We start from the raw sequence: 14577 nt of genomic DNA, 5'->3' as shown, positions 1-14577 counted from the left end.
ATATATATATATATAGCTGGTTTTAAAATCCCTGAAAGAGATTCACATAATAACAGTACTAAACAGTAATGTTTGTTACCACTTCTATGTGGCCGTTCCATGCAGAACAGATGTTACTACATTTTAACCCGAGGAATACATCTTTTCCCACTGGTTTAACATCCAGTGTCCAGTATCAAGGATAGGAATGCACCCAGAAACCAGCTGATCTACTGGTCTTGCTATGCTGGAGTGGGAGTGGCTCGCTCCCTTACTCGCAATAAAACAGACACAGGCTGTGTGTTGTTAACCAGCAGGAAAAGATGTTTCCCTGGGGTTAAAATGTAGTAATATTTGCTCTGCATGGAACAGCCATGCAAAAATGGCAACAACCATTTCTATATATATATATGTATGTATATGTATGCACGTGCAAGTGTGTGTGTGTGTGTACATCAATCTGCATATTTATGCCCAGACCTAGGCCAGACAGGTTTTTTTGTTTGCTTTTAATATCTAGGTGGTGCTTAAATATAATATTAAATTAAATTGTTTTCTCAAATCTATAATTAGCTTTCCAGTATTTCACTCTCAAATTCTATGCACCTTGGTCTCAAACAACAAAGAATAGAACTGTGTAGCATACATATAAATTGACTTACATTTTATTTATTTGATGGTATTTTACAAGGCTGCCTTTCATAAAATATATGCATAAATGCGAGTAACAAGTGATAAAAAATCTATGTGAAATATGTGCTATAAAAATCAATGCTTCCTAAAAACAAAATGTTTTGTAAGAAATGCTAGAATGCTGTGTTTATACAACTCTGTTTAGATATGTCTGTTATAAATAACTCGGTAATTCTTATGCAGATTTGTAGCTAGTTCAATATGTTTTAGTTATCTGTTTAGAGGAGGGAATAGGGAGTCAGCTATGACAGCTAAACACTCTGCATAATAAATGAGTTCCTATATATCATATGAATTTGTCAATTGTTTACCATGCAGCAATGTCAAACTGTAAACTTAGCCATATTCTGAATAGAGATCCATAACATAAACACCCTACTAAGTATATTGTGGCATCATATAATCAACTAAGATCCTTCAAGATAGTGTCTTGCCATAGCCACAGTCCAATCCATGAGACTAGTAAAGCAAGCCATTTTGCACCATTGATATGTGGCATAAAAATAAACCTTTTATGGTCATAAGATAAGTTGGATATTTAAATATTAAGAAAACAGGAGGGCTTTTTATGCACTGAACCTATGAAAGTATGATTAATTGTAGCAAAGTGCAATATATTGGGTGGCCCAAAAGTAGGTTTACAGTTATTCAACTATCTCTTTCGCATTCATATATTAACAGTTTAGATCTTAATTATAAAAAAAATATGAAACCATTATTCTATGCTAATTTAGTTAATTTTGTCAAGCTCCCTGGTTTATATTTATATCTATATATATATACATACTGCATACATACATATATATATATGTGTGTGTGTATATTTATAAATATACACACACACATGCACACTCATGTACTTACATATACATGTCTGTATGTACACAGGTGTATGTATTCTTGTCTCTTTTTCTCAAAATTGCATGTTAATTGTGAACAAATATTGGCATCATACATGTAGTATGCTTTGTTTGCTATTTTGTTTTTTAAAATGTCTAGCCAGGTATAAGTTAGCAACAGAAAGAGCATCCAGCTGTAGAAATCTGCCTGAACAAACTCCATTTGATTTATGCAAGGTCATAGAAGTTACATGATGATGATGATGATGATGATGAGTAAAACTTAGATCTGATGGTGTGATTTAACACATTTAGCATCCTGTATTGATATATTTGAAGATGTATGGAAATATTTGAAGTAAAATAATAAAGGAATATAATTACTTTGTTTTCATTATAAATTTTCTGTCTGTAAAATTCATGACCTGAGTAACAAAAATCTGTCTGGTATAGCTAGAACGGAATGTGAGTTGTTATGATATTGTTTATTGTGTTCACTAAAAATCAACATTTATTTGCATATTTATATGTTAAATTCTTCTTGTAACCAATCAATATTTAAATACGAGCCATTTGTTTGTACAAAGTGGCATCATTTATTAAATGTTTTGGACAATGTTTATGGACGTTTTACCATTTACAAAACAGCTACAAGAATTTATTAGAAAGGTATATATTTTGCTTGTCTTGGAATATTGAATTTTGAAATTCCATTTGTATAGAAGCAGGAAGAAATGTTATTTCCAAGAGCCATAAAAAGCTGAAGATAAAAATGGTTATTGTTTCAAATATTTTGTTCGGATTTTCATAGTTATATTAAGGAAAAGCTAAAGGCTGGAAATATTTATGGAGACCATTGAAATACAGAATTATTAAAACAAATTATAAAAACTCCAAGCAATATGGGATTGGGTAAAATTTGTTGAGAAGAATGCAAGCAAAGCAATTTGTACTCTAACTTCTAAACTGGAGGATTCTGTTTAAATGATATAAAGCTAAAAACATCTGCATATTGCTCTCTAAGATCTAGGCTTCAGTATTTTAGAATAAATTTCTATTTCTTTCGAAGTCATTAAAATATTATCTAACAAATTGATCACAAGAATTTGCTCTTGTTAAAAATGTTAGTGTATAACTCTTGAAATGTTACCATCATTCAATACATTCAATACGAAAAGATAAAATTTCACTTCCTTTTCAGTTATTTTACCAAATGAATAACTCAGAGAAAAGCTTTGTCAGTCATAATGAAAGTTTATAGAGGATTAGGAGGAAACATACCTAATTAACAAATATTAGTACATTCAATAGACAATAGGGTATTAATTTGTGTAGCAGCTAGAGGTAAATTAAATGAAAATATTGAAATTTTTGCAACTGCCAGGTTTAAGATAAAGAAAGAAAATATTAATTTATTTTTCTGAACTAGCTGTAGGTGAAATAAAAGATTATTATTAAAATAAGCAAACCAATGGGTTCATATTGGTACTTATAGAGTGGATTGATAGAATCTTCAGAATGTCAGGTGAATATCTGTGGTATTTAGTTATATTTTGAGATCAGATCCTGCTGAGTACATCCTTGTCTCTCATCATTTCAAGGCTAATAAAACTGAGTAAATATGATTACTCTCAACCCCTTTGTCATCATATTTCTGTTGAAATGCACTGCATTTGTTTGCATTAATTTTTAAAATTTCAAAGCATTTGGTACTTTCCTCTACCACTTCACTCTTTTTCTCTAATGTTAGGAGAGTAAGGGAGAAAAAGAAGAAAAGAAAATTGATCATATATAATTCCAAAAGGTCTTAAATGAATATAGACCAACAATTTCATTATCTCAAGTTATGTTGTACTGAAGAGCCCATAAGAAGGGGGAAATTGTGTTATCTACAACTACTAGGACACTTAAAAAGAAAAAAAAATTGATTGCATGGAAATATTATTTCATATGTTCTCTCACTCATAAGAAAAAGTCCTCTCATAATAATAATAATAATAGTAATAATAATAATAATCATAAACCCTGAAGCAGTTCTCTTCCCTTAAAGGGAATCTTCACCCTCCCTTCTCTTTTTTTAGTAAACTCTCTCTCTCTTTCTCTCTCTCTCTCTTCTCTCTCTCTCTCCCTCTCTTCTCTCTCTCTCTCTGTCCCTCTCTTTGAAAGCAACTATGGATGGCAGCACTACCAGTCCCTAGTCAAATTTCCAACTTTGTCATTATTAAGTTGATCTTTGGAACAAATTAACATGAAATTTTGAAGGAAGGTTTTTATGTAAATCCCTTCAAAACAGAAAGTTTTGTATCATAAAACCAGGGACAGTCTCCAGTGGGACGATATAAAAAGGGCTTAAGCCGAAATGTTTGGAGCCAAAAGTCTTTCAGATTTTGAATTTTTAAAATTTAGAATCATGATATATTTGCATATATAAAATGGAAACTGCTCTGATGTTTATTTCACTTTCTACACAGGTGAAACATGAAGTGCTAATATGCTTTTATGAAACTTCCTGGTGCAGTTAATGCAAAGTTAACCCCTCACTTCACCGTGGCAAAAGTGAAAACTTAAACAAAACTTAAAGGCTTCACATGAAAGTGAAAGCATCTTATTATCTATATTTAAATGTATTAAAATATTATACTGTATAGAACAATGTACTAATACTAGTTTCTTTTCATATTATACATGCAAGGAAGGCTAGAAATACTCAGCATAATTTCTGCTTCATATACAAGAGAGATATCTATTATGAAACTAAGAAAAGTTCTATTTCATGTTAAATTGATCATAAATACATGTATTTTTAATATTTACTTATTCATGAGTCTTATAATTTGCATTTCTGAAGTACAGCAGTATAAAGTGATGTTTCTAATAGCTAAATATAATTTTCTCCTGTGCTTCTTCAATCTGAATGCATGTTATAGTATTTAATATAGTGAAATAGTTTCATTTATCACTGTAATTTCACTGCTAAGGCATGAGTATGGCTGTATGGTTAAAAGTTTTGTGCCTGAGCCATGTGATTTTGGGGTTCATTCCCATTGCATGGCACCATGGGCAAGCGTTTTCTATGATAGCATTAGTCTGACCAAAACCTTGTGAGTTGATTTGATAAATGGAAACTGCAGGAAACTTGTTCACACACACATACACCTCATCATCATCATTTGATGCTGGTATGGCTTGGATTGTTTAACCAGAGCTGGTAAAGCTAGGGTCCGTCCGTCCATCCATCTGCCTGCCTGCCTATCTGTCTGCCTGTCTGTCTGTCTGCCTGTCTGTCTGTCTGTCTGTCTGTCTGTCTGTCTGTCTGTCTGTCTGTCTGTCTGACTGTATGTCTATCTTTCTTTCTGTCTGTTTGCCTGCCTGTCTGTTTATCTATCTATCTATGTCTGTCTGTCTGTCTGTCAATCTATCTATCTGTCTACCTACCTACCTGCCTACCTACAAACCTATCTATCTGCCTGTCTGTCTGTCTATTTATCTACCTACTTCTCTTTCCCTCTCTCTCTCTCTCACTATCTTCCTCACTGTCTATCTACCTAACTACCAATCTATTCACTTGTGTGAATAATATGGTTAGGTGCACTTGAAAATGTATACTTATTATTACTGTATCATAAAGTATTATCAAAAGTCACAGAACGCCTAAAGCTGTTTACATTGATACATGTCTCAAACGACTCCTTGTCTGTCTGTCTGTCTGTTTGTCTGTCTGTTCGTCTGTTTGTCTGTCTGTTCGTCTGTCTGTCTGTTCGTCTGTCTGTCTGTCTGTCTGTTTGTCTGTCATGCACACACACACTTCTATCAATTACACACTTGTCATCATCATAATGAATCCATTTTCCATGCTAGCATATGTTGGATAGTTTGACAAGACCTGATGGGCCCAGCATCTGCATCATTATTCCTATGTCTGCCTGGGAATACTTTGTAGAGGCACATGACCTAGTAGTTAGGGTGTTGGACTTATGATCATAAGGTTGTGCTTTCAATTCCTGGCCTGGTTGACACATTACGTTCTTGAGCAAAGCACTTCATTTCACATTGCTCCAGTTACACTCAGCTGACAAAAATGAGTAATCCCACAATGGACTGGCGTCCCATCCAGGTGGGGAACTTATATGCCATGAAACTGGGAAACCAGCCCTTAGGAGCTGGCAGGACATGAGAAGGTAGCTTTACTTACATTTACCTTGGCATAATTTCTATGGCTGGATGCTTTTCCAAATGCCATTTAACCAGCAGTATATTCTTTTCCTGCTAGCACTAAAGGCTGCCATGACATTTACAAAATCATTGACCCTGAGTAGACAACTTTATGGTTGGAGAGAAGGCATAAAAGAGGGGCAAATATATGACAGAATGGGTTAAAGTAGAATATATTTCTTGTTTCTGATATACATATTATTTTTAACCACAGCACATCAACAAGAGATGGTATCTCAGGATGAATGCCAGAGTAAAATTGCCTTTCACGAGTTATTTACTTATAACATGACACATAGATGGTGATTCATCAGATATTCCATTCTATCATGGTTCTTTAAACAACTGATTAAACATTCCAGAATGCAACCAAACTGAATTTTCAAAGAGAAGAAATCAAACAGATGTCATCTCCTTGCCAAGCTGTCCAGCAAAACCAACTGACAGTTCTCTCTTGCACTAATACCACCTGCAGCCATTGTCAAAAATAGATTCTTATTTTCTATCGTTTTACTTCTGGTTGCTTTTATATATATAATATAAAAGTCTCTGTTGTATTCTATGGACCTCGTATTTTATTGTATGTTGCTTTATTTTAGTTTTTGAAATTTTTCTTTAGTCAGACCTTAAGAATCAATGTATAAAAAGTGAAAGTTTTTTAACTGAATACTTCCATTCTATAAGATATTCACCATTATGTACATCCATTGTTAAAGCTTTCATTATTAAATGCTTTCCACTTTATTTATTGAATACTATCAATAAATGTTAACTCATGAAATTTTTTAACTATGCCATCAAATTTCATGTTGATAATGAATAATATCAATCATAATGATGGCAGTGAATTTCTTTTAAAAGGAATATGCAATTGCCAGGGTGAAATGAAGTGGTCACTCTTAGTTGAATGCCTATATAGGCATTGATTTGATTTCTCAACAGGAATTTCAAAAGAAAATCTAGAAGCTTTTCTAAACTTTGTCAGTGGAATATAGGACAATAAGTGAAAGAAATTAGTGTGGAGTTGGTATATGGAAACTGAAAGAAACTAGTCTCGGTTGGCGTTAGGAAGGGCATCCAGCTGTAGAAACTCTGCCAAATTAGATTGGAGCCTGGTGTAGCCATCTGGTTGCACCAGTCCTCAGTCAAATCGTCCAACCCATGCTAGCATGGAAAGCGGACGTTAAACGATGATGATGATGATGTATGTATATATATATTTATTTATTTATTTATATATATATTGTGTGTGTGTGTGTGTTTGCTATCCCTTCCCACCATTATTTCACCCCCAGTGTTGGTATATTTATGTCTCCATAATTTAGCAGTTTGGCAAACGAGACTGATAAAATAAGTACCAGGCTTAATAAAAAAAAAAGAACTGGGGTTGATTCATTCAGTTAAAAATTCTTCAAGGTGGTGCTCCAGCATGGCCACAGTCTAATAACTGAAACAAGTAAAAGGTAAAAGATATATGATAAAGGAATTTGTTCTTTTGTTCAATTACAAATGTTTTTGTCAATTTTCAAATAATCAAAAAAAAAAAAGCTTAAGTTCTGCTTCTCAATTCTTCAGATTTTCTTTCTCACTCTTTAACCCTGTCACTATAAAACTAATCTCCATGTTTATTCCAGTAAGGGTGTTAAATATCTATCAAAAAATAGAATTGGTATTTTCAGCAACTCACATTGCCCGAGTAAACTTGACATATCTCGACGGAAAAAAAAAAAAGTTTGAAACATAATATTTCTCAACAAAAGATAGACAGGTATATAGAACTGCTTGCTGCAGTTAAGAGTAATAGCATTTTGAGGGGATAGATGGGATTTCTAAGGTGGCGAGCTGGCAGAAACATTAGCACACCGGGCGAAATGCTTACCGGTATTTCGTCTGTCTTTACGTTCTGAGTTCAAATTCTGCCAAGGTCGACTTTGCCTTTCATCCTTTTGGAGGTTGATAAATTAAGTACCACTTGCATACTGGGATTATCTAATTGACTGGCCCCCTCCCCCAAAAATTTCAGGCCTCGTGCCTAGAGTAGAAAAGGATATGTGATTTCTGAAATATAAGGGTCAAGACATAATTAGAACTTTATGAGTTCCTTTTATGTGCACAATAAATAAACAATATTTAATAATCTGTAGCATTATGTAATGTTTATTTATCTTTTAAACTAATTATAGACAATTAATAAAAGGCAAAGTCCTAATTATGTTTTAAAGAATGAAAGTATCTAATAATGAAATAAAAGAAATTATGAACTAGTGGTATATAGCAGTGACAAAAAAGTGAGTGTTATTTATGAAATTAAATATTGCTTATTATTTTTACTCTAGTCATTTTTTGTTTTTTTGTTTTTACATAAAATAAATTTTGAGAGCATAGTAAACATACAATAAGATAACAGATGTTTTAGAAAAGACATTGATGACCACATGATAATTAGTTAAGAGGTGGTGCACTGAATAACATACGGAAATTCCTAATGAATTGAAGTTTCTCTCTTAATGGGAGACAGTAAACAAAAGCTAAGTGGTAAACAGAAAGCCTCCAGCATGTAGGTACACATACATATACACACACAAATACAAACCTACATATATCTGGCTACAGTAAAGTATTCACTGCATGCATAAACACTTAAGCATACACATACAGATATACAAACCTATATACATATATATATATATATGATAGATCGCTAGCCACTACACATTCTTTATTTTCTCTCCTTGTTTCTTTCTGTGTTCCTTTCTGTGGAAGAGTGTAGGCTTGAAACGTTAAAGACTTTTTCACTTCTTGAGTGTTAAACTAATACATCTGTTTGTTGTCTACACCACCTGTCTTCATCTTTTTTTTTTTTTTTGTGAATTCTCCCTATATATAGATATAATCCGAATTGAGAGAATGAAGCAGGTAAAATCCAGGTTACATATGTTTCCCAGCTAGTAGAACCTCAGAAGTAATAATTACTCAATGAGGGGTGCTCCACTATCTATTCATTGGCTGAAGATACCTTAGTTAAATGAAGGTTACATAGTCCTTAAGGAATCCCAAGTTAACTCACCAGAGATATAATTCAAAGATATCTTCAGCCTGATGAGTAGATAGTGGAGTACTCCTTGAGTAATTATTACTTCCAAGGTTCTGCTAGCAAGGAAACATAAGTAGCTTGGATTTTACCTGTTCCATTCCCTCAATCTGGAATATTATTCACATTCATAGTAACCTTAGTTGCTAACTATCATCATCATCATCGTTTAACGTCCGCTTTCCATGCTAGCCTGGGTTGGACGATTTGACTGAGGACTGGTGCAGTTTAGTGAACTTTAATGAGAAACATCTACAACCTTCTATGCCAATAAACTATTATTGTTCCTGAAAATAGTTTTTATACCTACCATGGACCACTTGAAGCTTACTAACTTCCTACACCTAGATCCTTAGATTTTATAATTACATATCATATACACACACACACACACACACACACACACACACACACACACACACACACACACACACACACACACACACACACACACACACACACACACACACACACACACACACACACACACACATATATATAATGATATGTAATTGTAAGATGCAATACACATAATGATAAGACACCTGGCTTAGTGTTTAAGCAACTAGGTTGTCATTCATAAGGTTGCAAGTTTGATCCCAGGTCTGGGAAGTGCATTGTGTCCTTAGGCATGACACTTTATGTTATATTGCTCCACCTCACTCAGCTGACAAACATGATAGAATACCCTTTCAGTGGGAAGTTAGCAGGGCAATACAAATAAGTCAGTGGCACAACCAAAAACCTTCAAGCATGAAGAAGATATTCAGACTATTGGATCCTTTATCCTTATGTTGCTTATAAAATTAAAGAGTTCTGTATTTAATAATGAAGTGTATCAGCCATGAGAGATGAAAGATGCCTTATCTGTAATTGGCTTATTTTCTTTGATCTTGCAGTCTTGTCATTTTCTTTCCATTATTACTAACTAATTAAGTGGATGTCTGGCATGTTCTTTTCTTTCATTATGTCTTCCTCCTTTACTTGGGAGAGTGTGCTTTGTTGGGTGACAAAAAGAGACATTGTGGGTGAGTGAGAGTAAAAGACAGTGGGGGAGAATAAAGAAAAGAGGAATGGAGAGGAAAAGCAGGCAGATGTGAGCATCTTTCCCTTTTTACAATAATTTCAAATCCCCTGATGTCTATATACGAATGCTTTCATCATTGAATTTCTTTATTTTGCTCATGAATAATATGTTCAACAGTGGATTGCTACATCTTTGCTTTATATTATGTATAATATAAAAGTGATTTGTAACTTCTTAATGAATCGAATCACCAATGGAAACTGCAAGTACTATACTTTTATTGTTGAATAGACATGACTTCTCTCATTTTGCTCATGTATAATAGAGCTTTGTGTCTCTTAGTTTTGTATGCTTTCATTGGAACTACTGACTTTTTAAGGTCCCAGTATTTTCTTTCTGCATCTCATCACTGAAAATAACATAAAAAGTTCTTTTAATATTTATTGACATTTCTATTGGATTTTATTACAACGAAGTATTAAACAGGATTCCACTACTAACGCAGTATAAAATCTCATAGAATACATCAGAGCTTTCCTTTCTAAATAACTTGCATTACATAAATTTGCCTAAATCACTTGAGATCAAAACTGACTTTTTAACAGTGTTTTGAGAGGAGAAACAGATCTACATTTCTCAGAAAAAAATGTTGTTTGACTAATGTAATTTGATGGATATATATATATATATATATATATATATGGCAAGTAGGAATTCAATTTTATACATTATTTCTAGCTTCAAAAAGTCAATGATTCAAGGTTTTGTCCAGAAGTCATATCCAACCACGTGCTTTCACATACCAACTTTCTCACCTATATATATATATATATATATATATATATATATATAAACAAAAAAAAAAGGAAAATGCTTTGAGATCATGTAAAGAAAGCAGTTTTCAGAAACCAGTTCCTTATTACATAGTTTATCAAGTGTTTGTTTAGTTACCTTATAGAAAAATTAATGTTCAATGCATTTTAAACCATTTCATCCGGAGGGTGGGGTGGGGGTCTTTAAAACTTCCCTCAAAGTAGACCAATGGAATTCAAAACAAAGAGGTTTCATAATAAAGACTGATTTATGTTATACATACACCATAACAGTTAAAATATCATACTCATACGTGATTTTAGTAAAAATCATAATATATAATCACAAACATGTATTTATTTTATATTACCAACCGGTACAATTGCTGTTTTCTACATTACCTGTAATTTTATGTTATCTTTGTCTGTTTTTTACAGCAGGTGTTAGCAGTATAAATAATTTATCTTAATATGACTAAGTAATTTATTTTCATTAGCTTGTCAAAAATCAGTGTAATTTTAAAAAAATGTGCATTTTATTCTCTGTTTTACTTTTCTTTTGTTTTTATTCATTTGTTTTATAAACTCATTAAGTTTCCCCAAAACACTTTCCAAAACACATTAGATATTCCACATATGTTATGGAAAATGATATTTAATAAACATTTCATGTTACATCATTTAACATTTTATATTTCATCATTTACTATTTAAATCTACAACTAAATTACAACATATGTTACTTGTTAGCCAAGTTAATCACCAAAAAATTGAATTTTATGAATTGACAACAGTAAAAGAAAATATCTTTATCTTGGTAATATCTTTATGGGGTTCTGATATTATAAACAGAATAACAGACAGAAAGTGTGTGTGTGTCTTTGATGGGAGAAAGTTACAAGCTGATAAAGAGTTATGGTAAGAGAGAGAGAAAGAATGTAAGAGAAAAAGACAGTATGAGAGAAGCCAAAAGAAAATGGAGGATGTAAAACAAGTATCGGGGGGGCGGTTATAATAGAGAAAAAGAAAAACTTATGCAGCAAGCTCACCTTAACCCTTTAGCATTTAAACTAGCTATATCTGACCTAAATATTCTTCCTTTTGTTTGTTCAAAATGGCCAGATCTGGTCTCTCACACCTACCCTATAAAGCCATACTAAAAATAAAAAGACATAATTGAAATCGCAAAGCTATGAGATACTGTATGATTAATTCAAAATTACGTGAATAAATAATCATTGCATTTGATGAGTGAAAGTGTGTGGCTTAGTGGCTACAGTATTAGATTCACACTGTAAGGTTGTGAGTTTCATTCCCGGTGATGTATTTTATCATTGAGCAAAACACTTTATTTCATGTTGCTTCAGTTCACTCAGCTGGCAAAAATGAGTAATACCTGTATTTCAAAGGGCCAGCCTTGTTACATTCTGTGTCATGCTAAATCTCCCTGAGAACTACATTAGGGGTACACGTGTCTGTGGATTGCTCAGTCACTTGCACATTAGTTTCACAACCAGGTTGTTCCATTGATCGGATCAACTCTTGTTGTCGTATTCGGCAGAGTGCCAGAATACAATTTGATGGAGCAATCTGAATACTGAACGGTTAAATGTCCAAATAACATATATGGTCCAACGAAGACCAGTTTTTGAAGATAATAGGTTGATGATACATACATAAGTCCCACTTTGCTCCCTATCGAATTATAGACCAATGATGACGTCTCTCCTTTGTTTCCAACTCTGGGCTGCCTCTGTTCTGCTTCTCTCCACTTGCAGCTCTTGTTGGTTTTGAATTGTTATCGATTCTTCTGTAACTTTTGCTTTTTTATAGGTAGGGGTGTTGGCCTTAACACAAACCCATTTTCACCAATGGAAAGATATGATCCATACCAGTCAGACCTCTATCCTTTGACCTGTTGAGTATGAGATGCCCTACAAAGAGCGTGTGCTCTGCCGATATAGCTCTCAGGGTGACTGAGACACACACAGGACTGGAATCTGTGACAGGATTCGATGATAGAGATGAGGTGAAAGTGACTGTAAAGAGCTAAACACACAAAAGTGCACACCAGGAATTTTTTAAAGAGGATTTGAAAGTCAGCTTCATTGATAATGCAAATGCACTGCTTGTGGTGGAGACTGCGTTGAGCAAAACCTTTGTATAGATGAGTTACTCTACGAACATGTTTGATTAGAATGATCTGGAAATAAAATAATAAAAGTGTTATGCCTACTTTTGCATTACTGTTGAACAATAGTTGTATGACATAAGATTTACTGATAATATTGTCATCAAAGCTATTTTTATTATAGTTTGTCTGAAATAAACGCACAGATATAAAATAAGTAGGTTTGAAGTGCTGATCTCTTACTGTGGAGGAAACCTGTGAAAGAGGTAGACCCCAAGAAGACGTGAGATGAGGTGGTGAAAAATGATCTTTAGATGTTGCATTTCACAGAGGCAAAGACGAGTGATTGAGACATTTGATGATTTGCTGTGCTTGAGAAAACTTGTCAAGCCAAGTGAAATCATTGTTGTGGCCAGTGCTGGTGACATGTAAAAAGTACCCATGCTGGTGGCACATAAAAGCATCCCACTACACTCTTGGTGTGGTTGGTGTTAGGAAGAGCATCCAGCTGTAGAAGCCGAGTCAAATCAAACTGGAACCTAATACAGCTCTCTGGCTTAGCAGTCCCAATCAAATTGTCTAACCCATGCCAGCATAGGAAACAAACACTAAATGATGATGATGATTGCAGTTCTACATAAACTCAAGGCAAGGTTGATTTCTAAAACTGGAGAGAGATAAAATATGTTGTGATCAAAGTAAAACAACAGGGATCCATTGATTTTTCATTTCTGGATGGTTACAACACAGTGAAAGCATTTATCTTGTTACTTTCTCATATTCATGATTCTTTTCATATCTTTCTTGCTCTCTGTGAAACAATTCTTACCATCACAGACATACATATATACAATGTGTGTGAGTGTCTGCAATATCTATCTATCTATCTATCTATCTATCTATCTATCTATCTATCTATCTATCTATCTATCTATCTATCTATCTATCTATCTACCTGTCTGTCAGTACTCAGAGTTTCTCATTAACAATCTCTAAGTTTACTGGAGATCAGAAACAAGAAACTCTGAATCGGTTCAACTTTGAGTGTACATTAATATACACGGATACACACACACACACACATACAGACACGTGCACACACACACACATACACATACACAGAGTGGTTGACATTAGAAAAGGCATCCAGTCATAGAGACCATGCCAAAACAAACAGTTTGGCCTGCTCTCTGACCAGCTCCTGTCAAGCCATCTAATCCATGCCAGTATGAAAAATGGACATTAAACAATGATGATGATGATAAATATGTGTGTGTGTATGTGTATGTATATATATATATATATATATATATATATATATATATATATATATATATATATATATATATATATATATATTAATATAGAATGTTATTTCTTTATATTTTCAACTATAACTTTATAACATTTTGTTTTTCATTTTGTTTTATTTTAGCACATATTTGTTGAATTTTACTATTTATTATGATTTTACAATTCTAATGGAATTTTTCGATTAATTTGATAAAAATAATTCTATGCAGTTGTGAATGTGGATCTTGGCAATATATATTGTTTTAGTTTTGTCAGATGAGGCTTGTCTGAAATTACTTTAATCAAATTAAGCAAAAAATTCCATTAGACATTGTAAATAATAAACCTCAAATGTAAGTTGCAAATATCAAACAGAAGCAAAATAATATAAAGGTATAGGAGCTGAATAACTAGAAATGAAACATTTCTATAATAAGCTAGTGTGTGTGTGTGTATATATATATATATATATATATATATATATATATATATATATATAT

The 14577-nt window shown here is 33.2% G+C and overlaps 1 protein-coding gene and 1 long non-coding RNA gene across 2 annotated transcripts in view; one reads left to right on the top strand and one right to left on the bottom strand.

Moving 5' to 3' along the window:
* The window catches only part of LOC106874937 (NAD(P)H-hydrate epimerase), an 871776-nt gene that overhangs the window by 152051 nt on the left and 705148 nt on the right, over nt 1–14577 (top strand). The window lies entirely within an intron of this gene.
* LOC106874607 (uncharacterized) overlaps nt 9953–14577 on the bottom strand; it is a 13023-nt gene continuing 8398 nt past the window's right edge. The window contains exon 3 of the long non-coding RNA XR_008266018.1: nt 9953–10250. This is a non-coding gene — a long non-coding RNA (uncharacterized LOC106874607). The remainder of the gene's footprint in view (nt 10251–14577) is intronic.

This window comes from Octopus bimaculoides, chromosome 18, assembly GCF_001194135.2.
Source record: "Octopus bimaculoides isolate UCB-OBI-ISO-001 chromosome 18, ASM119413v2, whole genome shotgun sequence".
Taxonomy (NCBI): domain Eukaryota; kingdom Metazoa; phylum Mollusca; class Cephalopoda; order Octopoda; family Octopodidae; genus Octopus; species Octopus bimaculoides.
The sequence above is the reverse complement of the archived record's forward strand: the minus strand, read 5'-3'. Positions and strand labels throughout refer to the sequence as shown.